The 25,219-nt window shown below is 42.4% G+C and overlaps 1 protein-coding gene across 4 annotated transcripts in view; it reads left to right on the top strand.

The window, feature by feature from the left end:
• Positions 1 to 25,219, top strand: part of LOC126183887 (neurogenic locus protein delta) — a 1,431,801-nt gene that overhangs the window by 535,178 nt on the left and 871,404 nt on the right. Inside the window, exon 1 of one of the 4 annotated variants that reach the window (XM_049926200.1) lies at positions 23,907 to 23,925. The exons of the other annotated variants lie outside the window; for them this stretch is intronic. The gene's annotated coding sequence lies outside the window, so the exon portion shown is untranslated. Of the gene's footprint in view, positions 1 to 23,906; positions 23,926 to 25,219 lie in introns of those variants that run through there. 4 annotated transcript variants of the gene reach the window in all.

Below are 25,219 nucleotides of genomic sequence, written 5' to 3'. Positions count from 1 at the left end.
TCCGCGGTTCCGTCTCCGTGACACGCTGGAACTCCACGGCGTACAGCATCAAACTAACTGGCTAAACTAACTAGCTAACTGCCCCCCCTCCCCCCCCCCCCCCCCCCCCGGTCATCGGCGGCGATCCTACGATCCTAAAGACTGGCGGCTGAGAGGGCGCTGGCGGCGTGTTTCCAGAGACTCTTCTCGTTGGCCGCATCGATACTCTCGTAACCTCTATGCTGCATGGCCTGCTAGCTCCAGCGTACGCCAGCACAAAAACCCACCATCCCTATTCATAAGGTCACTTGCTAACTTAATTTCAAAAGCTCCCTTAACAACACTATCCCAACAGCTGGAAGTGTATGCCAGACTCTCCGTGTTGTTTCATTCCGTAGATGACCGGTGCCAAGACAACGTCTGATGTAAGCGTGTGTGCCACTTATGCTCAGTACACCAGTCCTCCACAGTCCTGATGGTCTGACATCCCACAACTGTAAGGAACGAGGTAGACACTCCCTCGTTGTGGACCTTAGAGAGGCTATATCTTTTCGTTCTACTGTGTAGCAAATGGTTCAAATGGCTCTGAGCACTATGGGACTTAACATCTATGGTCATCAGTCCCCTAGAACTAAGAACTACTTAAACCTAACTAACCTAAGGACATCACACACATCCATGCCCCAGGCAGGATTCGAACCTGCGACCGTAGCAGTCGCGCGGCTCCGGACTGAGCGCCTAGAACCGCTAGACCACCGCGGCCGGCTACTGTGTAGCAAAACACCTTTCTACTCAGTTGAGCCCTATAGTAAGTTAGTGTAAGCACCACATTAAGTATTCGGCTGATTTCTCACATCGTTTAGAGGGAATGCATTTGAATGACTCTGATGTTCTAGTAAGTTTTGAGGTGGTCTTTCTCTTCACTCGCATTCATCTGTCTGATTCGTTACGATTGATTGGGGTTAGGTTTGGTGCAGAGTTAACGAACCCGTTTCGACATGTGTTGACTTCCATTTGCTTTTTATTCAATGACCAGTACTGTGAGTAGGCAGATGGAGTTGCGATAGGAAGGTGGTGCAAAAGGATGGCTGTCTCCCTTCCTGGGTGTGTTGGTCAGGACGAAAGTAAATGGAACGTTGGGACATGCCGTTTATAGGAAGCCTACTCACCCTGACTTGTATGTGCAGTCTGACAGTTGTCACCAACCGGCTCAACGTGAGGGGCTACTTCGTACCTTGCTTCACAGGGCCCATGTCATCTCGTACCCTGCAGTTTTTCACCTGAATCAGCCTATCTTGAAGTCACCATTCGTCAGAATACTTATAGTGAAGGACAGATTAGACGTGCATTGCGCTATCGTCCAACTGTGCGCTGGGTGAGTGATGATAACACCGAGATGGTACCAAAGTATACGACCTTTTTGCCTTACGCAGCGAGCATTTCGAACAGGATTGGTCGTATCTTGCGGAAATATGATATGAAGTGCGTTTTTCTACCACCATCTAAGATCAGGGTCCTTGTAGGTTCCGTCAAGGACGCTCTTGGTTTGCGTAAGGTGAGTGCCCACCCTCTTCCTTACAGTTGTGGCATGTCATATGTTGGTCAGACCATCCGGGCTGTGGAGGACCGGTGAACTGAGCTGATGTAAAATATCTGGGAGTATGCATACGGAACGATTTGAAGTGGAATGATCACATAAAAGTAATTGTTGGTAAGGCGGGTGCCAGGTTGAGACTCATTGGGAGAAAATGTAGTCCATCAACAAAGGAGGTGGTTTAGAAAACACTCGTTCGACCTATCCTTGAGTATTGCTCATCAGTGTGGGATTCGTACCAGGTCGGGTTGACGGAGGAGATAGAGAAGATCCAAAGAAGAGCGGCGCGTTTCGTCACAGGGTTATTTGGTAAGCGTGATAGCGTTACGGAGATGTTTAGCAAACTCAAGTGGCAGATTCTGCAGGAGAGGCGCTCAGCATCGCGGTGTAGTTTGCTGGCCAGGTTTCGAGAGGGTGCGTTTCTGGATGAGGTATCGAATATATTGCTCCCCCCTACTTATACCTCCCGAGGAGATCACGAATGTAAAATTAGAGAGATTCGAGGGCGCACGGAGGCTTCCCGGCAGTCGTTCTTCCCGCCAACCATACGCGACTGGAACAGGAAATGGAGGTAATGACAGTGGCAAGTAAAGTGTCCTCCGCCACACACCGTTGGGTGGCTTGCGGAGTATAAATGTAGATGTAGAAGCGGCACACACGCTTATAACAGCCGTGCAAATCCGCCATTGCAGAACAATGTCTTGGCACCAGTCATCCTATGGAATATAACAACACGGAGATTCTGGTACACACTTTCAGCTATTGGCATAATGTTTCTAAGGAAGCTATGAAATTAAATTAGCAAGTGACCTTATGAATAGAGACGGTGTTTTTTGTTTAAATTCTGAATGGAATCGTGCTCTCTCACTTGTAACAGAGGAAGAGAGTTAATGGAACCTTACCCATTGATCATTAATTTCACAATCGGTAACTTTTGACGACGGTCATCTTTAGTTTGTCATGGCGCTAGTGTTTAAAGTGTGTGTGTGTGTGTGTGTGTGTGTGTGTGTGTGTGTGAGAGAGAGAGAGAGAGAGAGAAATAGAGACTTGCTTTTATGGAGTTCATCTGCAAACTGAGGTTTTAAATTCGCTTGCACACCGGCACTTGCAGTTTTACCTTGAAAATAGCAGGATGTGCTCCTGTCGAAATATCGGCGGTTGTTGACGACGTCACTGGCTGCATTTTCGTAAGTTATTTGAACAGTGGAGTAACCTCTTTCTGCGCTCCTCACTAGCTGCTTGATGTCCTGACAAACCTCGTGTTCTCATTCACGCATCCAATAACACCTCGTCGAATCAAAATGTGAGACAAATTAATCTTACGATTACCACTCAAATGGCCTTACATTTTATCGCTAACGGGAGAAAGATACTATAGCAAAAATACGTCTGGCTGTAGCAGATCAACTCCGTAGACTGAAACTCATTCTAATCACCGTGCTGTATGTTTCCGTGTATTATCTTGGATATCTCAGAAAGAGGACCCGGCTGACAGCTTTTCTTAATCTAGTGTACCGTGTGATGCTAGTCATAAGTTCTCTTAATGCGAGACTAGCTTATTTCCTTGTCTGAGTTAAACACTTCCGTGGCATCTATTCGTTTCTTGGGAATCACGTGTTAGATTAGTTTTCGAGAAAGTCAGCAGTTTGAAGTTTACTGTAGACTGTAACAGCATATGTCGTTCGCAGTAATCATTCAGAAGCGTAGCAGAAAGTACGAAATTATTAGTCGCAACACGACGTATATATTAGGAAATTCTTTTCAGCCTCGAGCCCTTCTTCGTTCCTTTCCATATGAGAGAATTATTGTCAACTGTATCAGGATATAGAGACTGTCAGTCCAGATCGAAGATTTCCACTCGTGAACAGAATGTATAATAGATTTCCGTGGTAGATTAACAACTGCTAAACATGTAGTAGAGGAAATCCTTATCTGATAACTCGTACGGAAAATAAGTTGATTATTTTATGTCAAAATAACTGTGTGTTCTTCACAAACCATCCATATTATATTTGTGCGCCTATCGGTGACGGGCATAAAAATGAAATCTACTGACATAAGCAATTTTGATAACTAGCATGTCGTTATGGACCGGCGTCTGGGAATTACCATCTCTAAAACGGCGAAACTTGTTTGCTGTTCGTGTGCTACTGACGTGAATGTTTATGAAGAGAAGTTGAAGAACGATGAAACGACGAACAGGCGGCAGGGTATTTTTCGTCTACGACTCATCACAGAAAGTCCGAGAATTCGAGGGCGTTCTATGGGAGATCTACAGGAACAAGTGTTTCAGAGCACTCCGTTGAGGCAACGTTATTGAACACAGGATTCCGCAGCAGATGACCCTACGTCATCGTCAATTACGATAGCACTGGGGATGGGATCATAGATACTGCACGTTGGGTCAATGGAAACGTGTCACTTCATCGGAAGGATCACGTTTATTGTTACCTAGCCCATGGACGTGACCAAAAGCGCCGACATCGAGGCGAACGATTGCTCGAAAAATGTACTGCACTGCGGACGAAGGCCGGTGGGAGCGGTATAATGTTATGGGGGACATTTCCATGGGCTTCCATGAGACATGTGGTGTAATGGAAGACACCACTACAGCTGTGGACTACGTGAACATTATTGCGGGCCACCTGAGTCCCTTCATGCTTGATATTTTCGCTGACGGCGATGGCATATTCCAGCATATTAACTGCCCATGCCACATCAAAACTGTGCTACACTGGTTTGAGCAGCATGACAGCAAACTCACTTTTCTATATCCTCCACCAAATTAGTTTGATCTGAACCCGATGCCATCCATCTGTGAACTTATCCGGCGCCAGCTCAGTGCCCACAATCCATCGGTTCGTAATTTACGGGAATTGCGTGATTTTCCTTAGATATCTTACCCTACATACTTGCGGAAAACAATCAAGGTATTTTCTAATTTATGCCACGCAAATTCGCTGCAGTACTATGCTCCAAAGACTAATAATATGCTAAGAAGAAGGAGTTCATGATGTTTTGGTTCATCAGTGCAAACTGTTTCAGAAATTTGTTAGATTCTTAAACCAGTCATGTATTCTAATTTTAATGCGAGAAACTAAATATAGCTCAGAGATATAAATGAAATATGGCTCTATCACCAGCGCAGGAAACTGGGAATGTGTCGTTCGTATTATCTGGACAAATTGTGTCTCCCTGTACACAGCTGCCTTCTAGTCAAAATTCTGAGCGTATCCCAACGTCTCCGAGCAGAGTATAATTTAAGCATCATCCTCATTGGAGTCATATATGAGCTGTGATTAATCCACAAGGCTCTCCTAGAAGACACGGATTCTTGAATTTCATCTCATGCTGAAGATGACTGCTCGTCCAACTGCTACATTCCGTCGAGGAAACCATCATCAACGTCATAATTTTTAAATCTCCAGTTTTCTCACATAAAACGTGCAGTAATTCACAGCTTCATTTTACCAGTCATCTTTCTCAATATCAAACCACATCATTCGTCCTATCGTGATTGTAGTAAATATCTTCCTTTCTCTTCTCCACCTTACAGACGTCTTCATCTAATGTATTAACACGACTACTAACGTTTGAAATATTTTAGGTCCGTTCTCAGCACAATCGATCGTGAGAATATTTAACAGTATGTCCAGAAATCTTGCTACAGAACTAGAAACTTCACGTTATGATCTAATCATCTCCGAAGTGTGTGAAATTGGTTCTTCAATATTTTTTATTATTTCCTTATCCCTGTTTCGTCAATGAAAGTGAGGCTGATTGTTTGACGAAATGTACCTGAGCTTGATGGTAGCAAGTCCGTGGTCACTCTCTACGCCTTAAGTGCGATCTGTCGGATCTTTATTTATGACAGTTCTGAATGGTTTTCCGATGTGCATAAGTGGCATGCTAATTAACATTCACAGAAACCGTAACATCCACGAGTATTAATAAATGAGTGCTCATATTTTATTGGCAGGTTCTCGGTGGATGATTGTAAAGTTGTATTTTCCATGCGCCTACATTCATTTTGTTTCTTTGATTGTAAAGGATACTGACCAGTGTTGTGTGGAGTCCTGTGTGATCATATAGTTATTTCAGATGTGAGACAATTGTTTGTGAATACACATTCAGTTTTGTACTTGACTTACAACCCTGGCCATTAAAATTGCTACACCACAGAGATGACGTGCTACAGACGCAAAATTTAACCGACAGGAAGAAGATGCTGTGATATGCAAATGACTAACTTTTCAGAGCATTCACACAACGCTGGCGACACCTACAACGTGCTGACATGAGGAAAGTTTACAACTGATTTCTCATACACCAACAGTAGTTGACCGGCGATGCCTGGTGAAACGTTGTTGTCATGCCTCGTGTAAGGAGGAAAAATGCGTACCATCACATTTCCGGCTTTGATAAAGGTCGGATTGTAGCCTATCGCGATTGCGGTTTATCGTATCGCGACATTGCTGCTCGCGTTGGTCGAGATCCAATGACTGTTAGCAGAATATGGAATCGGTGGGTTCGGGAGGGTAATACGGAACGCCATGCTGGATCCCAACGGCCTCGTATCACTAGCAGTCGAGATGACAAGCATCTTATCCGCATGGCTGTAACGGGTTGTGCAGCCACGTCTCGATCCCTGAGTCAACAGATGGGGACGTTTGCAAGACACCAACCATCTGCACGAACAGTGCGACGACGTTTGCAGAAGCATGGACTATCAGCTCGGAGACCATGGCTGCGGTTACCCTTGACGCTGTATCACAGACAGGAGCGCCTGCGATGGTGTACTCAACGATGAACTTGGGTGCACGAATGGCAAAACGTCATTTTTTCGGATGAAAAAAAATGGCTCTGAGCACTATGGGACTTAACATCTTTGGTCATCAGTCCCCTAGAACTTAGAACTACTTAAACCTAACTAACCTAAGGACATCACACACATCCATGCCCACGGCAGGATTCGAACCTGCAACCGTAGCGGTCGCGCGGTTCCGGACTGAGCGCCTAGAACCGCTAGACCACCGCGGCCGGCCTTTTCGGATGAATCCAGGTTCTGTTTACAGTACCATGACGGTCGGACATTGCAAACGTGTATCCGTCATCGCCATACTGGCGTATCACCCAGCGTGATGGTATGGGGTGCCATTGGTTACAATTCTTGGTCACCTCTTGTTCGCATTGACAGCACTTTGAACAGTGGACGTTACATTACAGATGTGTTACGACCCGTGGCTCTACCCTTCATTCGATCCCTGCGAAACCCTACATTTCCGCTGGATAATGCACGACCGCATGTTGCAGATCCTGTACGTGCCTTTCTGGATACAGAAAATGTTCCAGTGCTGCCCTGGCCAGCACATTCTCCAGACCTCTCACCAATTGAAAACGTCTGGTCAATGGTGGCCGAGCAACTGGCTCGTCACAATACGCCACTCACTACTCTTGATAAACTGTGGTATCGTGTTGAAGCTGCATGGGCAGCTGTACCTGTACACGCCATCCAAGCTCTGTCTTACTCAATGCCCAGGCGTATCAAGGCCGTTATTACGGCGAGAGGTGGTTGTTCTGGGTACTGATTTCTCAGGATCTATGCACCCAAATTGCGTGAAAATGTAAATAGATGTCAATTCTAGTATAATATATTTGTCCAATGAATACCCGTTCATCATCTGCATTTTTTCTTGGTGTAGCAATTTTAATGGGCAGTAGTGTATGTTTCGGATGCAGTATACGATAGCCCTCTGAGAAACAGTGCCTCTGAATTTTTTACATGAAAACTCCTAAACCTAATAAAATAAAATAAAATAAACTTTATTAACATTCTACCCTTTTATTCTTCAAGTCAACATATTTGCAGCCTTCTGCCGCTAGAAGGTTCCGAATTGTAACGTGTAACATGGCGAAGTCTAGTGTAACTATGTCGATGCGTAAGAAACAGCGTGCTGTAATCGAGTTTCGAATTCGAAGAGGTCGTCCACACCTGGAACCCCGTTTCCTTACCCAAGACAATGCCAGACCACACACGAGTCTGGATATCGCACCACACACGAATGGTGCGATATCTGTAAGAGCCCGACACCTTTGGTTCAATATCATCGATCATGCTCCAAAGACTCACGATTTGACCCCATCTGATTTTCATCTGCCTCCAAACCTTAAAGAACACCTTCGAGAACTGCACTTTGATAGTTAAGAGGCTATTCCCACTAAGGTGAGATTGTGCCTCTCTGAACAAAGTCAAACATTCTACCGTGACGGATCAACAAACTCGTCTCTGGTTGGGAGAAATGTTTTCGTCGCCAGAGTGACTATGTTGAGAAATAAATGTGTAGACGTGAAGAATAAAGATCTAGCATGTTAATAAAGTCTGTTTTATTTTAAAAGCTTGAAGAGTTTTTACATAAAAAATTCGGAGACGTTACTTTCCAGCACGCCGTCTTATGTCAACATGCCGCCTAGTAACATTTCAGTTTCTAGCTTTAGCGTCCGTGAGTAACAGTCTATTAATTTTTGTAAGATTCTCAGGTTTCTAAGTTTCATAAATAACTTTTTTTCCTGAAGTCCTTAAAATTTATTGCATTGCAAATATCTCTAGAAAATGTTGTGGCGTTGTGTATCCCGCAAATGCAATAAAACATCATGACAAAGCTTTTTTAATTTTCTGGATACAATTAACTGTTTCGCAGCCAAGTCTTTTCTAATTGAGGAATCATTATGAAGTTTACGATTAGATAATCTATTTTTCACGAATTTATTTGAATAGAAATTATGCTACCAACATATAAGAAACCTGAACTCATCCTTCACAATCGTTTAAACGATTTGAGAGCGGCTAGAAAAAAAAGATGAGAAGATCAGTGATTGAGTGCGAGAAGTTCTTCTTTGAAATTAATATTACTCTGGAGAACTAATACTGATATACGACAACTCTAACGTTCAGATAGTTTGTTAAATATGTTGTCTTCTGACATCCGCCGAAAAAGCCAGTTTCGTATATCTTTGTACTTTCACAAAACCTTAGAAGTTTACCTGCAAAAACTGCCGACAATGAAATAATCGTTCAAATGTTAGCTGACTTGGAAAGGAATCACTTGTGCTTCAAAGGTTAAGTTTTCTCAGATCTCACACACTAATATTTCATCTAATTACGAACTATGATCGGACCGATGGAGTATTAGAGGGGGGGGGGGGGGAGGGATGGAGGCAGGGAACCACCTACTATGATATTCTTTAGTTTTATTTTCTACATTTAACGTTCACAGCTCATTTCTTACGCTTGGGCGAGCTTCATTTTCCTACGCTCTGCCTCCCTTTTAATGATCTAGGAAATTCATTACAAATTTTCTTATATCCTCGTTTGAAAATTTCTTAATTAAGTATTTAATTTTAATTCCTTTGCGTATGAGGTTCAAAATGAGAATTTTACTTCCCCCTAGAAATGCATCTCTAACTTCTCGCCACATCTCTACCATTACCTACAGCGCACTGTTTTCCGGTGATGAGACATTTATTTTTGTTATTCGAGTGAAATATTGGTTTCGAGAAGGGAATCGTGTGTTTTCAGATGTGACGACGGTAGGCTCTTGGCAGATACTAATATTAGTCGTTTACATATTTGTTCGATAACACAGATACGGCGCTACGGTGGGCGCTAATTGACAAATATGCTCTCTAGGTTAGGCTGATGTAGTAATGGAAACGCCATCATGATTTTCCGCGCCGTTGTACCTATTCATAGACAGCAAAGTTAGAACATTTTGACACAGAAACGCAAGTTACGTCATGTAACTAATGAAATAAGTATAAGAATGTTCAACATTTGGCTGTCGTAGTTGTTTACCGTTGCTTCGGCCATTTTATTCATCTACATCTACATCTACATGATTACTCTGCTATTCACAATAAAGTGCCTGGCAGAGGGTTCAATGAACCACATTCAAGCTGTCTCTCTACCGTTCCACTCTCGAACGGCACGCGAGAAAAACGAGCACTTAAATTAAGCTGTGCGAGCCCTGATTTCTCTTATGTTATCGTGATGATCATTTCTCCCTATGTAGGTGGGTGCCAACAGAATGTTTTCGCAATCGGAGGAGAAAACTGGTGATTGAAATTTCATGAGAAGATCCCGTCGCAACGAAAAACGCCTTTGTTTTAATGATTGTCACTCCAATTCACATATCATGTCAGTGACACTACCTCCCCTATTACGCGATAATACAAAACTAGCCCGCATCTCGTGGTCGTGCGGTAGCGTTCTCGCTTCCCACGCCCGGGTTCCCGGGTTCGTTTCCCGGCGGGGTCAGGGATTTTCTCTGCCTCGTGATGGCTGGGTGTTGTGTTCTGTCCTTAGGTTAGTTAGGTTTAAGTAGTTCTAAGTTCTAGGGGACTTATGACCACAGCAGTTGAGTCCCATAGTGCTCAGAGCCATTTGAAACATTTTTTTTTTTTTAAGACAAAACGAGCTACCCTTCATTGTACTTTTTCGATGTCATCCGTCAGTTCCACCTGATGCGGATCTCACTTCCTTGCGGGACGCCGGGTATTACTTCTGTTTTACTCGATGACTTTCCGTCTATTACTACGAACTGTGATCTTTCTGTAAGGAAATCTCTAATCCAGTCGCACAACTGAGGCGATACTCCGTAGGCACGCAGTTTGGTTAGAAGACGCTTGTGAGGAACGGTGTCGAAAGCCTTCTGGAAATCTAACAATATGGAATCAATTTGACATCCCCTGTCGATAGCACTTATTACTTCATGAGTATATAGAGCTAGTTGTGTTTCACAAGAACGATATTTTCTGAAACCATGCTGACTATGTGACAATAAATCGTTTTCTTCGAGGTACTTCATAATGTTCGCATATAGACGTAAGTGATATAGGCCTATAATTCAGCGGATTACACCTACTTCCCTTTTTGGGTACGGTGTGACTTGAGTAATTTTCCACTCTTTAGGTAAGGATCTTTCAATTGTAAATATGGAGCTATTTTATCAGCATACTCTGAGAGGAACCTGACTGGTATACTATCTGGACCGGAGGCCTTGCCTTTATTAAGTGATTGAAGCTGCTTCGTTACTCCGAGGACATCTGCTGCTATGTTTCTCCTCTTGACAGTTGTTCTTGATTGGAATTCAGGAATATCTACTTCGTCTTCTTTGGTGAAGGAGTTTCGGTAAACCGTGTTTGATAACTCTACTTTAGTGGCACTGTCATCAGTGACTTCACCGTTGTTATCGCGCAGTGAAGGTATTGTTTGCCTCTTGCCACTGGTGTGCTTTATGTATGACCAGAATCTCTTTGGGTTTTTGCCAGATTTCGAGACAGAATTTCGTTGTGGAAATTATTAAAAGCATCTCGCATTGAAGTACGTGCCATATTTCGAACTTCTGTGAAACTTTGCCAATCTTGGGGATTTTGCGTTCGTTTAAATTTTGCATGCTTTTTTCGTTGCTTCTGCAACAACGACCTGGCCCGTTTTGTGTACCAGGGGGGATCAGTACCATCACTTATTAATTTATGCTGTATATATCTGTCAATTGCTGTCGATACTATCTCTTTGAAAAAGTTCCACAACTTTTCTACACTTACATGATCAGATCGGAAGGAGTGAAGACTGTCTCGTAAATAGGCGTAAAGAGCATTTTTATCAGCTTTTTTTCAATAGATATGCTTTGCGTTTCTTTTTGATGGTTGTAGGTGTTACGGCATTCAGCCTAGCAGCAACTAACTGCCTTGTGTCCGCTAATCCCTGTATTCGTCACAGTACTCACTATTTGTCCGGGATTATTTGTTGCTAAAAGGTCAGGTATGCTTTCGCAACCATTTACGTTTCGAGTGGGCTCGTGAACTAATTGTTCAAAATAATTTTCTGAGAAAGCATTCAGTACAATTTCGGATGACGTTTTATGCCTGCCGCCGGTTTTAAACGTATAATATTCCTAAGAATATTTTGTGATAACTTGAGTTGAGTGAGTTGTAGTAACACTGCTCAACAGTTTATATTTGAGGGCGTCGGAGTGTCTGTTATAGAATGTTTAAACTAGGAGGCAAAGAAACGAGACGTCGGCTTCGCAGACATTTTTTTCTTGAGTTCCACCGTGATTATTTTTGGGTGGAGGCTGCCTCCCTCAGACAGACTGTAAGCACTTATTTAAAAATACTCGAGGAGTGCTCCACCCCTTCGCCACACATCATCTTCCCCTGCAGCCAGCACGTCATGTAGCCTCATTGAGCCCAACGCCTCGCACCCCTTTCATCTTTTTATATTTCTGATTAGGAGTGACTGAATATCCTCCACAGACTCTTAAAATAGCGACATCTACAGTGAAATTAAACCGTAAGTACTTCGCTTTAGTCAGCAGTTTGCAATTTGTAGATATTTGGAAATTTGTAAATTTGTGGTAAGGTCTTATGGTACCAAATTGCTTAGGTCATCTGTCCCTAAGCTTACACACTACTTAATCTAACTTAAACCTACTTACGCTAAGGACACACACACACACACCTAGGAGCGAGGGAGGACTCGAACATCCAAGGGGGGGTACCGCGCGAACCGTGACAAGACGGCCAAGACCGCGCGGCTGTAGATATTTTCGAGATTTTATATATATTTACATTGTTCTAAACTTATGTTCCATCCCAAATTTATATGATGCCAGAAGGTACCACAGCGATATTAACTCTGCAGCTGATGTGGACATATCAGCCAAAGACTGTTGTTTAAGAACCAAATTAATAGGTTCCAGAAAGGTACCAACACACCGAAACAGCAGTTAGTGTTGTTCTGCGAGCCTGTAATGAACTTTATCATTATTGCTACAGAACAGTTTTACAGGATTCATCGTATTTTTTCGGAACCAACGAACCTCATAGTACGAAGAGTGTTCACTAAATAATGTAAGACATTTTTTCTCGGTCATCTTCGGTTGAAAAGATTCTTAATTTGTTGCTGGAAATCGCGGAATATTACCACTTATGCCCCTATAGTTTCATGAAGTTACGATACGTAGCGGCTCTACAAGTAGGTTTCAAAATTGCGACAGAGATGCGTTCCAAGCCGAGAGCTGCCATTGAGCTTCTGTTGGCGAAAAACAAGGGCATCGCAGAAATTCATAGGCGCTCGCAGATTGTCGACGGAGACTTGGCAGTGAAGAAAACCGAGGTGAGTTGTTGGACGAAGCGTTCGTAATCATCGCAATAAGGTCGCGCGAACCTGTGCGATATCTCGGGTGCGGGCTGGCCGCACACAGCTCTGCTACACTCAGGAAACTGAAGAAACGACTTCAGCGTGTTTGTCGCCATAAATATGCAAACGGACTTCTCCTCCACGACAATGCAAGGCCTCACCCAAGTCTGCGCACCAGAGAGTAGTTCACAAAGCTTCGTTGGAGGGTTCTTTCTCATCCACCCTACAGCCCGGATCTCCCACCTACGGATTTCCATGTGTTTGGTCAAATGAAGGATGCACTCCGCTGTAAGGAGTACGTGGACGATGGGGAGGAATGCAGCAGGACGTTGGCTGCGATGTGTACCAGTAGAGTGGTACCATGACGTCGTACAGGCGCTCACAATAAGATGGCGTACGGCCGTCGTATTGAACGGAGATTATGTTGAAAAATAGGGTTTTGTACTCAAAAGAGTGGGGAATAATTTGGTGCATAGGAATCCGGAATAAAACCAACCTGTTTCTATAAAAAATGTATTGCATTATTTATTGAATGCCCCTAGTATGTCTTTGAGAAAAGATGCAATTGCTTCTTCGCTAATGAATGTAAAGTCTGCATTGGAATATGCGCAGATGAATTTAACTTTTCATTTGTATAAACATATATAGAACATGACGAGCCTCCTGCATGGGAAATTGCTTCTGCGTTAAGCTGTTTAGTGATATTTATTTGAATTCTGAAGCGAACAACTATCATCATCTACCGATTCTTTTCATATTTTATTTTTGTATCTGTCAGTGTAAGCCTGAACTGCTCCATATTCACCATCCATGATGTTTTTGTTGTGGTCTTCAATTCGAAGACGTGTTTGATGCAGCTCTTTGGGCTGTGCGAGTGTTTTCATCTCCAAATAACTATTGCTGCCTACGCCCATATAAATATGCTTTCTGTATTCACCACTTGGCCTCCCTCTACAATTTTTACTCCATTTCTCTCACACGTCCCTCCATTACCAAAGTGACGATTTCTTCATACCTCAGAATACATCCTATCAACCGATCAATTTTTAGCCGTTTTGCACCGTTAATTTCCTTTCTCCCCAAGTATGTTCAGTATCTCCTCACCAGGTATTCGGTCGATCTACCCACCTAATCTTCAGCAATCTTCTGTGGTACCACGTTTAAAAAGCAACAATTTTCTTCTAGTCTGACCTGGTTGTGGTCCACATTTCATTTCTGTACAAGGCTACAATTCAGACGAATACCTTGAGAAAAGGCTCCATAATACTTAATTTTATATTAAATGTTAACAAATCCCTTTTTCTCAATTATATGTTCCATATAGAGGGTTTATACAAGGGCGATGTACTTGAGGACAATATTATGGAAATGGAAGAGGATGTAGATGAAGACGAAATGGGAGATAAGATACTGCGTGAAGAGTTTGACAGAGCACTGAAAGACCTGAGTCAAAACAAGGCCCCGGGAGTAGACAACATTCCATTAGAACTATTGATGGCCTCAGGAGAGCCAGTCATGACAAAACTCTACCATCTGGTGAGCACGATGTATGAGACAGGCGAAATACCCTCAGACTTTAAGAAGAATATAATAATTCCAATCCCAAAGAAAGCAGGTGTTGACAGATGTGAAAGTTACCGAACTATCAGTTTAATAAGTCACAGCTGCAAAATACTAACGCGAATTCTTTACAGACGAATGGAAAAACTGGTAGAAGCCGACCTTGGGGAAGATCAGTTTGGATTCCGTAGAAATGTTGGAACACGTGTGGCAATACTGACCTTACGACTTATCTTGGAAGAAAGATTAAGAAAAGGCAAACCTACGTTTCTAGCATTTGTAGACTTAGAGAAAGCTTTTGACAATGTTGACTGGAATACTCTCTTTCAAATTCTGAAGGTGGCAGGGGTAAAATACAGGGAGCGAAAGGCTATTTACAATTTGTACAGAAACCAGATGGCAGTTATAAGAGTCGAGGGGCATGAAAGGGAAGCAGTGGTTGGGGAAGGAGTGAGACAGGGCTGTAGCCTCTCCCCGATGTTATTCAATCTGTATATTGAGCAAGCAGTAAAGGAAACAAAAGAAAAATTCGGAGTAGGTATTAAAATTCATGGAGAAGAAGTAAAAACTTTGAGGTTCGCCGATGACATTGTAATTCTGTCAGAGACAGCAAAGGACTTTGAAGAGCAGTTGAACGGAATGGACAGTGTCTTGAAAGGAGGATATAAGATGAACATCAACAAAAGCAAAACGAGGATAATGGAATGTAGTCAAATTAAGTCGGGTGATGCTGAGGGAATTAGATTAGGAAATGAGACACTTAAAGTAGTAAAGGAGTTTTGCTATTTAGGGAGTAAAATAACCGATGATGGTCGAAGTAGAGAGGATATAAAATGTAGACTGGCAATGGCAAGGAAAGCGTTTCTCAAGAAGAGAAATTTGTTAACATCGAATATAGATTTAGGTGTCAGGAAGTCGTTTCTGAAAGTAGTTGTATGGAGTGTAGCCATGTATGGAAGTGAGACATGGACGATAACTAGTTTGGACAAGAAGAGAATAGAAGCTTTCGAAATGTGGTGCTACAGAAGAATGCTGAAGATAAGGTGGGTAGATCACGTAACTAATGAGGAGGTATTGAATAGGATTGGGGAGAAGAGAAGTTTGTGGCACAACTTGACTAGAAGAAGGGATCGGTTGGTAGGACATGTTCTGAGGCATCAAGGGATCACAAATTTAGCATTGGAGGGCAGCGTGGAGGGTAAAAAACGTAGAGGGAGACCAAAAGATCAATACACTAAGCAGATTCAGAAGGATGTAGGTTGCAGTAGGTACTGGAAGATGAAGAAGCTTGCACAGGATAGAGTAACATGGAGAGCTGCATCAAACCAGTCTCAGGACTGAAGACCACAACAACAACAATGTTCTATGCCTTAGCCAGCCTGCATTTTATATCCTCGCAAGTTTAGCCATCATCAGTCACTTAGGTGCCCAAATTTCGAGACTCATCTATTGCTTTTAGTGTCTCATTTACTAATCTAATTCCTTCAGTATTGCCTGATTTAATTCGACTGTATCCCATTACTCTTGTTTTACTTTTGCTCATGTTCATTTTATAACCTCTTTCCAAGACACTATCAATTCCACTGAACTGTTCTCCTCAGAGTTTTATTTCTTCTTTCTGATTTTTACTTTTTTCTCCACACTTGTATTTCGTTTTTTTGCTGCTTGTTTACTGTACAGATGTCTCACTCCTCACAGAGCCACTAGTCCTCTTCAATGTCCTTTGCCTCTTATAACCACAGTTTTTTTTTTCTATTTACAAATTGTAAGTAACTTTTCGCTCTCTGTGTTTTACTTTGCTACCTTCAGAATTTCAAATATTGTGTTCCATTCTAAATGTATAGAAGCTATAACAGTAGACCTGTCTTTCTTCAATCTGTCTTTTAAGATAACTCGTAGGATCAGTATTGGCTCGTGTGCTCCTACATTTCTCTGGATCCCAAACTGACCTCTCCCGAGGTTGACTTCTACATGTATCTCCATTCTTGTGTAAGTAATCCTTTTCAGTATTTTGCAAGCATGACTTATTAAACTGAGAGTTAGGAAATATTCACACATGTCAGCAGCTGACTTCCTTGGAATTGGGATTATTATATTGTTGTTTAAATCTCAGGGTATTTCGTCTGTCCCATATTTCCTGTGCACCAGGTGAATAGTTTTTCCATGGCTGGTTCTCCCAAGGATACCAGTAATACTTAGAGAATATCATCTGTTCCAGGGACCTTGTTTCAGGTTAGATCATTCAACGCTCTGTCCAATTCTTCTCGCAGTGTTATAACTCCTAGCTCCTTTCCATCTACTCCCTCTTCTTTTGCTAAAGTATTGTCTTTAAGTGCGTTTCCCTTCTATATACAACTTCCTTCCCCTTCTTTTGCGACTGTTGAATTTCAGTCCCACATCACAATTAAGTTTTCGCCTGCCTTCAACTCTGTGAATAATTTCGCCATAGATATTTGTCCATAATCGTTGTGATGTTGATTTTGCTTTATAGTCTGTATCGTCGGCTTTCGATGAGCGTATTTTTCCATTTAATTTTTTCGGTAGGACACCTATTTATTTTCTTGTGTAGTCATTACTTGTTTTATATAATCTCTTAGAAACTTTTAGCGACCTGAGGAAGTTTGTTTCTAGTGTTTGTGAATGCGCAAGCTTTTCTTCCTTCTAAAACAACACAATAACTGGCACCAGCTTGTAGAGTTTCACTAAGGCTTCATTTTTCTCTTTCTCTTGTAGAGATTTTGTAATTGTGCTGTATCTTCGCCGGTAGGTGTCACTGCCGTCTGGTCTATTTTCTTTTTCCCCGTATCACAACATAACCACAGTACTGATGAAAGTCATGTAGCGCAGTAGTGTCTTTTCTCCAACTAAACATATACTTAGCAGCCTTGTAGCTGTTTATATCTGTAATCTAATCACACGCAGGTGGGCGCGTGCGCGTGATCACACACACACACACACACACACACACACACACACACACTTCGTGGAACTCTATCCCAAAATTTATTGACGCTGGGTGGAACTAACTTCGCTAACAACATTTGAAAGCTTATTTCTGCTATAAATTACGGTGGTTTTATTAATTAATTTTCAAAATCCATTTACCCATAAAATCTAGTGTAGGTAAAGAAAAACCATTAGAACCATTAACTGAATGGAGAAAGTGGCAGGGTTAACCCAAAGTCCTCCGACAAAACTTCGTAAGTGGTTGAAGTATATTTTGTGAGTATTTTGTTACAATATAGCTGTGGTTATTGTTCTTTACGTGGTAATGAAGTGACTGTGTTTCATGCAAAGCAATACAGTAATAACTGATAGAATTCAACCATATTGCAGCGTTTCTAAAATAAAACAGAAGAAAAACACAGCACATGGTAACTAGTGTTACATTAAAGTCGTCCACTGGTGTCAGTGGCAGTCCAGTCTCACACCTCACACTACACCAGGCCGCGTCTTGCTGATCTGCTGTGGGCTCCAAGAGTGTCAAGTCAATGCTTCTGCGAATGTCAGTGGCTTATCGTGTACCGAAGTGTCACCGGTATTAAAGCGTAAGCACAGCTAATGGCTCAACCGTAATGCTGTTGTATCGATCACTTACTTTTCCTCATTTCCTAAATTCCTGATACCTGATACAATACGCTTTGCCTCACAGGTCGCGCACTGAATGTTATAAACTCCCGATCCTTCCAACTTTTTCATCCTTTACAGAATTGATGCTTCACATTATACCTCACTAGATTATTTCCCTGGAACGCTATTTTAACATCGTGAAGTTTAAAAATGTTTGCGCTCTTTTGTGAGAATGTTTCATAATACGGAATAGTGACCCTTTTCATTTTTTCTTCATTAAGGTTATTCTTTCGTTTTTTTTTTACATTTGCGCAGCAATGAATTAACCGTAACTGCTTTATAACAGTTGTTAACCGCTATTTCCTTAATGATGTTTAGTTCCGTCTTCCTATCCATCAATCTCCTGAAGTGATTAATTCACTTTGTTGCGTCTGCATATTACAGGTTTTTTCACTGTTGTGAAAGTATTTTGCAGATGTGCAGAATTAGTGTGCTGTAGCTTCCGTCACTGCGAGAACAGCTGAGTATAGCGTCGTTGTGCTGTGTTCAGTAAACCCAGACACGAGGTGTATATTGGCAAACTCATCGTCAGTATATCTATCCGTACTGCATTATATCACTGTTAACGTGCAGCTAACAGTGCCCTAACAAACCACAACAAACCCGAAACAGGACCGAGCAGTACTGAATGCAAGCTAGAGGGCGAAACGTTAAGTGGGCCTTACTGTTGTCAACTCCAATTACCAATAGTTAATGGAAGAAATATGCTTCTGAACAAGACACAAAACGCATACTGTCGACAACTGCAATGTTGTTGAGCTATTTTCAGCGCAATACACATACAAATATAAATGACGGCGAGAAATCAAACGAAATTTAATCACTCTGGTACGGAGATCATGGGTATCCTTAAAAAGAGTACTCAGAAAAAATTCCCGAACAACCTTTGAAATTTAATCGGTTGGGTTCGGTTTCAGCCTATGTTGTACCAAGCATTTCACGTACGAATATATTAAAAAGCAAATATAACAAGGAGCCTGTCTCTTAAGAGCCCTTCGTTTCATTACGGTCAGTGGCTGCCCCTGGTGAGCCACGAATTGTCTTGGTCGCGAGATCGGCGGCAGCGCAGCCACGCTCTGTGACAGTGCCATTCTGTATGCCGCTATCACTCTCGCATTTGCTCAGCTGCGTTCAGACATATACCGAGTCTGTGCTGCAGTTGTGAATGGCCCCATTTATGCCGAACTTCCACGGTAACCACGCGTGCTCACAAGGCAACTCTGTCTCAAGGGTATTGGCGGCAAACCCTGCCACTCCGTCCATACTTTGGTACCAACATCCACTAAATGGAAAAATAAATATAAAGGTTTTTGTTAAGATATTCTACTAATCTGTAACGTGTTATTTCATCATTATCTCTGGAGTTTGAAAATCTTCTCTTCCCACCTTGTGTTACACACAACCTTTCCTTCTGCGAATATAGTGACTCATAATTTTTGCGTACCATATAAACCTATTGCACAGTTTATACGATCTGTATAAATTCTTAAGATCACGTAAATCTCAAAGAAAGAATATTATTTGAATAAAATTCCAAAACTCCTACTTATTTATGTGAATTATTGTCCGCCTATTGTGCAGATAACTGTTATTTACAAAATCTCAGACACGTTTCAGCGCCTTTACATCATCATCAGTGAGTACTTTTACGTCTAAAGCAGTTCATATCTGTTGTGGATGTTGGTTCTGTAGAACCCTCCTTACATTACTGTGCACCGATGGCTTGTCGTCTGCAACTAAATGATATTTTTGTGAGTTTGGTTGGCTTTTTGTATAAACATAGATTCACTGTGCGAAAATATTTCGCGAATATGTTTTGCGATTACTTACAGTTATTTGCGAAGTACGTGTTCATATCTACATATTCCACTATAGGGGAAATGGACACCGAAACACGGTACATGTTTTTGAGTGCAAAGGTGTGGATTTTGCAATTTGCATTCTACAGAACGGAATAAAAGCGAACAGTGACTACAGCACAAAGGTGCTGAAACATATCTGTGCATTCATAACTAACAATTGTTTGCATAATAGGAAGACCTAAATTCATATAATATAGTCTGCAAACACGGCTGCTGCTTGAGCTTCACAACCAAACGATCGTATCCATGAATATATGGAGTTTTCAAGAACACGCATCAGAACACTCTACAGATCATCAATGGGTACGACGCTGGATACATATTCAACTGATACCCAGTTCCAATGCCCTGCAGGCCTTCCTGAATAACAGTGGCTTGATGACTTAAGTCCTACACGGGATTGACACCTTATGCAAGGTGATGGGAAGTTTTCGTCCTACGGACATTGTTCAGCTCAACTATTGCTCCATCGATAATGACCACAGTGCCCATGGAATGAAAATCCTATACCGTCCTTTTTCAACATATTCTTGAATGTAATTTACTTAGATTACCATTAATGTTATAAACATTAAGATTCCAGATGTAAAATCGGTAAACCAAAAAGACCATACATTGAAACTATTTGGAAGAAAAGGGGAGTACATAGAGTGAATAACAGATAACACTATTCAGCGTGATTTTTAGATGTTTCCTTAATTTTCACCGTTCCTGAAGCACTTTTTTAGCGCTGAGTTCCATAGAGATAATTTTTGTATCAAGAAAGAGAAATTTTATTTTAGTAACATGGCGTAGCTGGCCACACATGTCAAATTTTATTTTACTAAGACGAAGTAGTTGGCCACACTTGTCACACCCATATGGCCGCTAAGCGCGAAGCTTTAGATCATTGTTGACATGCTTCTGTGAGGTAATATTTGAGCTGTTAAATATAGTTTTGCACTTTCTTCGTCATGAGCTCCCACAAGTGTCTGAGCAACCCAGACATATTCTGTTACATCTGTCGATGCTACGTAATTGCTAAGCAAAGACAGAACATTAACGGTTTCCACAGTTTAGTGAAAAAAGGCTACTATGCATAGTCTGATATGACACTTGGTGATCAACACAAAGACTGGGCACCACACAGTATTTGCCATACATATGTTGAGAGTTTCTTGGCCATATCTCACCTTGGTGAAGCTCGGTAGACATGATGTGAGTAATGGGACAGAGCTGCTCCTGTGACACTTTTGATATCGATTTGATATACTAATTAATTAAATTGATGAATTATATCACTACTACGCCTGCCCTTAACCTATTGGTCTGCTGATTGGCTTATGACCCCATGGGGATTCATTTATGACTCCTTGGGGACAATCAGTCCTTCTGAGAAACCCCCCACCCCCACCCCTAGTCCTCACCAATCCTTTTCTCCTCTTCTGAAAAAAGGTACATTTTCTGTCGCTCCCTCCCCAGTTCAGCTCTGAGCAACTTTTTCCCCTCCTAGGAAATTTCCCAGCCCTCCCCTTCTCTCCCTCATATCCACCTCCCCACCCCCATCTGGAAATTGTTTGGTTGGGGAAAGGACTGGACTGGGGAGGAAATATCTCACATCACAAAATTCAAGTGAATGTATACCTCACATCTTCCCCACCCTCCCTCCCTCACCTCCACTTCCCATGATATAATAAATGTAAGCACCAAGGAATGGAATGAAGTGCAGTATATTAGCCACTGTTTCGGGTCATCGATGCGTGTCTATCGTTCAGGCGCTGCTGGACACCAGATGGACTGCTGGATCTCAAACAAATTATCAGGTGGCAGCGTTCCGTTCATCGGGAAAATCCATGCTCGTTTCCTGTCTCTGTCTTTCTCAAGTTGTTACTTTCTGTTTATGTCAATGCATGCATTAACCAATGCGTCCAAACATGCAGACTGGTGTTTTCATCTCTTCTTACAATTCTGTGTTCCTATTGGATAAGGCTGGAAACAAAGGGAAAGGTGGCGCAGTTTCAATATCAGAAATGGTGGAAAATAGACCATATACACTACCCTACCAAATTAATTGTTTAACAATTTACAGGAGTCAAGTAGATAGCTTGGAACTCTCACAAGCACCGTACAATGATTCTGCTTCATAATGAAACATATTTTCAACGTTTCAGAATCACATGCAGACATTTTCCAAATCAAGTAATCAAATTTCTGTCACAAATAGATCATAACACTAAATATGTCCGAGGTTTTGTATGCAGCGACATTGGAGAACACAAGCACCCCCATCCACCACAATATTTCCATTTTGCACTAAACATATCCGGCAAAAAAATGTTCCAGCGACTGCTAGGGAGCCATGGCCATGCTGGCCAGGAGAGGAGTAGAGACCCGCTCCTGTTTCAGCCACACTGGCATTGCGCCAACGTATACAGGTATCCATATGCGAAGAATGGTACAGAGCGAACAGCAATCATATTGAATCTTCTCACACAACACACATGTCCCCTTCTGTTGCCGCTCAGCCATCATAGTAATTACTTCACTATTCACTCAATCAGAGGGTGCTGCAAGAGGCACCGTCCCGAATTGTTCTCATGGCTGTGAGCAAGAGCCGACAGGTGGCACGAGACTAAGCTACAGCCTCTGGTTGGCTCACCCCTTGCGCCCACTCCTGTCGGTGGCTGTAGCACACTGTGAGACAAGCAGGTGTGACTTCGATGAATGTTTCTAATTGCAATTCCACCCGTGACATAAGCTCCCGAGTTAAAAAAATCCACTTTACCCTATCGGAAATGGCGTCGTTGTTTTTCATACACCTTGAATTTGTCACACAAAATGTGGAAACCTTTCTATGATACAAGCTATTTTCGAAGAAGTTTTGCGCAGCAGTATGGCATAGGCTATATTTCCTCTAAGGAGTCTCTCATCAGGTAAACAAAAATCTGTTCTTATGAGTTTGATATTTGTTAAGTCCTGTATCACTGAACTAGAACGTTGAACTCATTTTCGGCTCATGATGGAGTGCTAGTAGCATGCTCTACTTCTTTCACAGGATGCTTCTTCACTTTCAAACTCTTTTAAAGTAGTCAAATGTCTCTTCACCTACGAAGTCACTTAAGGTAGAAATACAGTGGACTTTTAAATATAAGGTTAATACCGCATATAACTTCATAGATTAGGTAATGTAGCTCATTTTATTACGATGGCCATCTCTCCCTGTGTAGATGGGAGATTGAACTTTCGTTAAAAAGTCTCAAAATTAGTTCAAATGGCTCTTAGCACTATGGGACTTAACATCTATGGTCATCAGTCCCCTAGAACTTAGAACTACTTAAACCTAACTAACCTAAGGACATCACACAACACCCAGTCATCACGAGGCAGAGAAAATCCCTGACCCCGCCGGGAATCGAACCCGGGAACCTGGGCGTGGGAAGCGAAAAAGTCTCACCACAACGAAAAAGCGCCTGCTTACCACGCCAACTCGCACATTATATCAGTGTACCACTGTACCGTGTACCAGTGTACAGCGTACTGACCTGACTTACACCCGCCCAGAAGCACATCACTGATATCAAACTGACTGACTAATTAATTAAGTTGATTATGAGAGTGTGGTGTCACCGCCAGACACCACACTTGTTAGGTGGTAGCCTTTAAATCGGCCGCGGTCCGTTAGTATACGTCGGACCCACGTGTCGCCACTGTCAGTGATTGCAGACCGAGCGCCGCCACACGGCAGGTCTAGAGCGTCTTCCTAGCACTCGCCCCAGTTGTACAGCCGACTTTGCTATAGATGGTTTACTGACAAATTACGCTCTCATTTGCCGAGACGATAGTTAGCATAGCCTTCAGCTACGTCATTTGCTACGACCTAGCAAGGCGCCATTATCATTTGCTATTCAACTTGTGATGCATGTACCGTCAAGAGCTATGTTCACCAATTATGGATTAAAGTTAAGTATTTCAGAAGCTCCGTACTTTTTTTACTAGGCTCAACTCCTTTAACTGTTCCAGACCTCACGCCAGCCTGCGTGAGCTTAAACGCGTGCCCTTCGGCCTCCCGTCCTAGTGGATTGGCTGTCTTGCCAGTCTACAACAGAGAGTCCCTTTGCATGGTGAGTAAGTTTTCCTGCAGTCCGATTAGCCTCCCTAGGTAACCTTTAGTGACGCTTCTGTGATGTCTGTGGAGACTTCTCGCAGGCTAGTTTGTGACATCCTCCGATACCAAAATGGATGGTATCCACTGTCAAATAGCTGAAGATATTCAACACTAATAACGTTCTGTCTGTCGGTTGGCTTGTCAAGCTGCTGGAAGTAAGTCACTTACAATTCCGGCATACTGCTCCCAAATTAATCCTGCTGAGGCCTGTTGTTCTATGGGGGCAATAGGTTGTTTCACTCTCTTGTCCACCCCCGCGATGCCTCCGCCCCGTCCCCACTGCTGCCACCAGCCCCCATGCGAACAGCACCCACCACCGTCACCGCCAAAGGTGTATGACCTTGCGGACCTGGGTTTCTCTCGGAATACAGTCCTATAGAAGCATTCCTATTGGCTCCCGCCAAATTATTGGCTGAATGCTTCAAGAAATTAAGTGCATATCCCTGGTGATTTTCTTCTTGAGGAATCCTATTGAAAAAATTTAGAGAGCCGATATTTGAAACTGAAGGATTCTACTGCCGCTAACATACATTCTGTTTAAGGACTACGAAGGTAACATAAGAGAAATTAGTGGTCATATGGAGGGATACAGACAGCTTTATTTGTGAACGGAGAGGGAAAGGAAATGACTAATAATAGTACAGGGTACCCTTCGCCACACACCGTAACATGGCTTCCGAAGCAAGCGTGTAAGTGCAAACGTAAATTTAGGCTACCTTTTAAGATGTCACTTCATCCATTTGTAGGCACAGAAAACTCACAGAATAATGTTGTCTCTTATTTATTGATAAAACAAAATACAGAACTTCTGTTGTTGATTGTCTCTGGTAAAAATCTTCATATTAGTCCTTAATTTTTTCATTGCAGTCACTTTGAAAGACGTATGTGAGAGACTGTAATACGTGTACCCACAACACTTAGAAGAAGCGGTATAGAGCTCACCTTTCAACTCCCTTTTAGTCAGATTATCACTTACCTGCCGGCCAGTGTGCCCGAGCGGTTCTAGGCGCTTCAGTCAGGAACCGCGAGACCGCTACGGTCGCAGGTTCGAATCCTGCCTCGAGCATGGATGTGTGTGATGTCCTTAGGTTAGTTAGGTTTAAATAGTTCTAAGTTCTAAGGGACTGATGACCTCAGATGTTAAGTCCCATAGTGCTCAGAGCCATTTGAACCATTTTGAACCACCACTTACCTGCCATATTCTCACGAACCTTAGGGTCTTTGATATATAGCATTTGAATCCACCTGAT

Source organism: Schistocerca cancellata, chromosome 4 (assembly GCF_023864275.1).
Source record: "Schistocerca cancellata isolate TAMUIC-IGC-003103 chromosome 4, iqSchCanc2.1, whole genome shotgun sequence".
Taxonomy (NCBI): Eukaryota; Metazoa; Arthropoda; class Insecta; order Orthoptera; family Acrididae; genus Schistocerca; species Schistocerca cancellata.
Note: the sequence above shows the minus strand (reverse complement) of the source record. Positions and strands in the feature narration are given on the sequence as shown.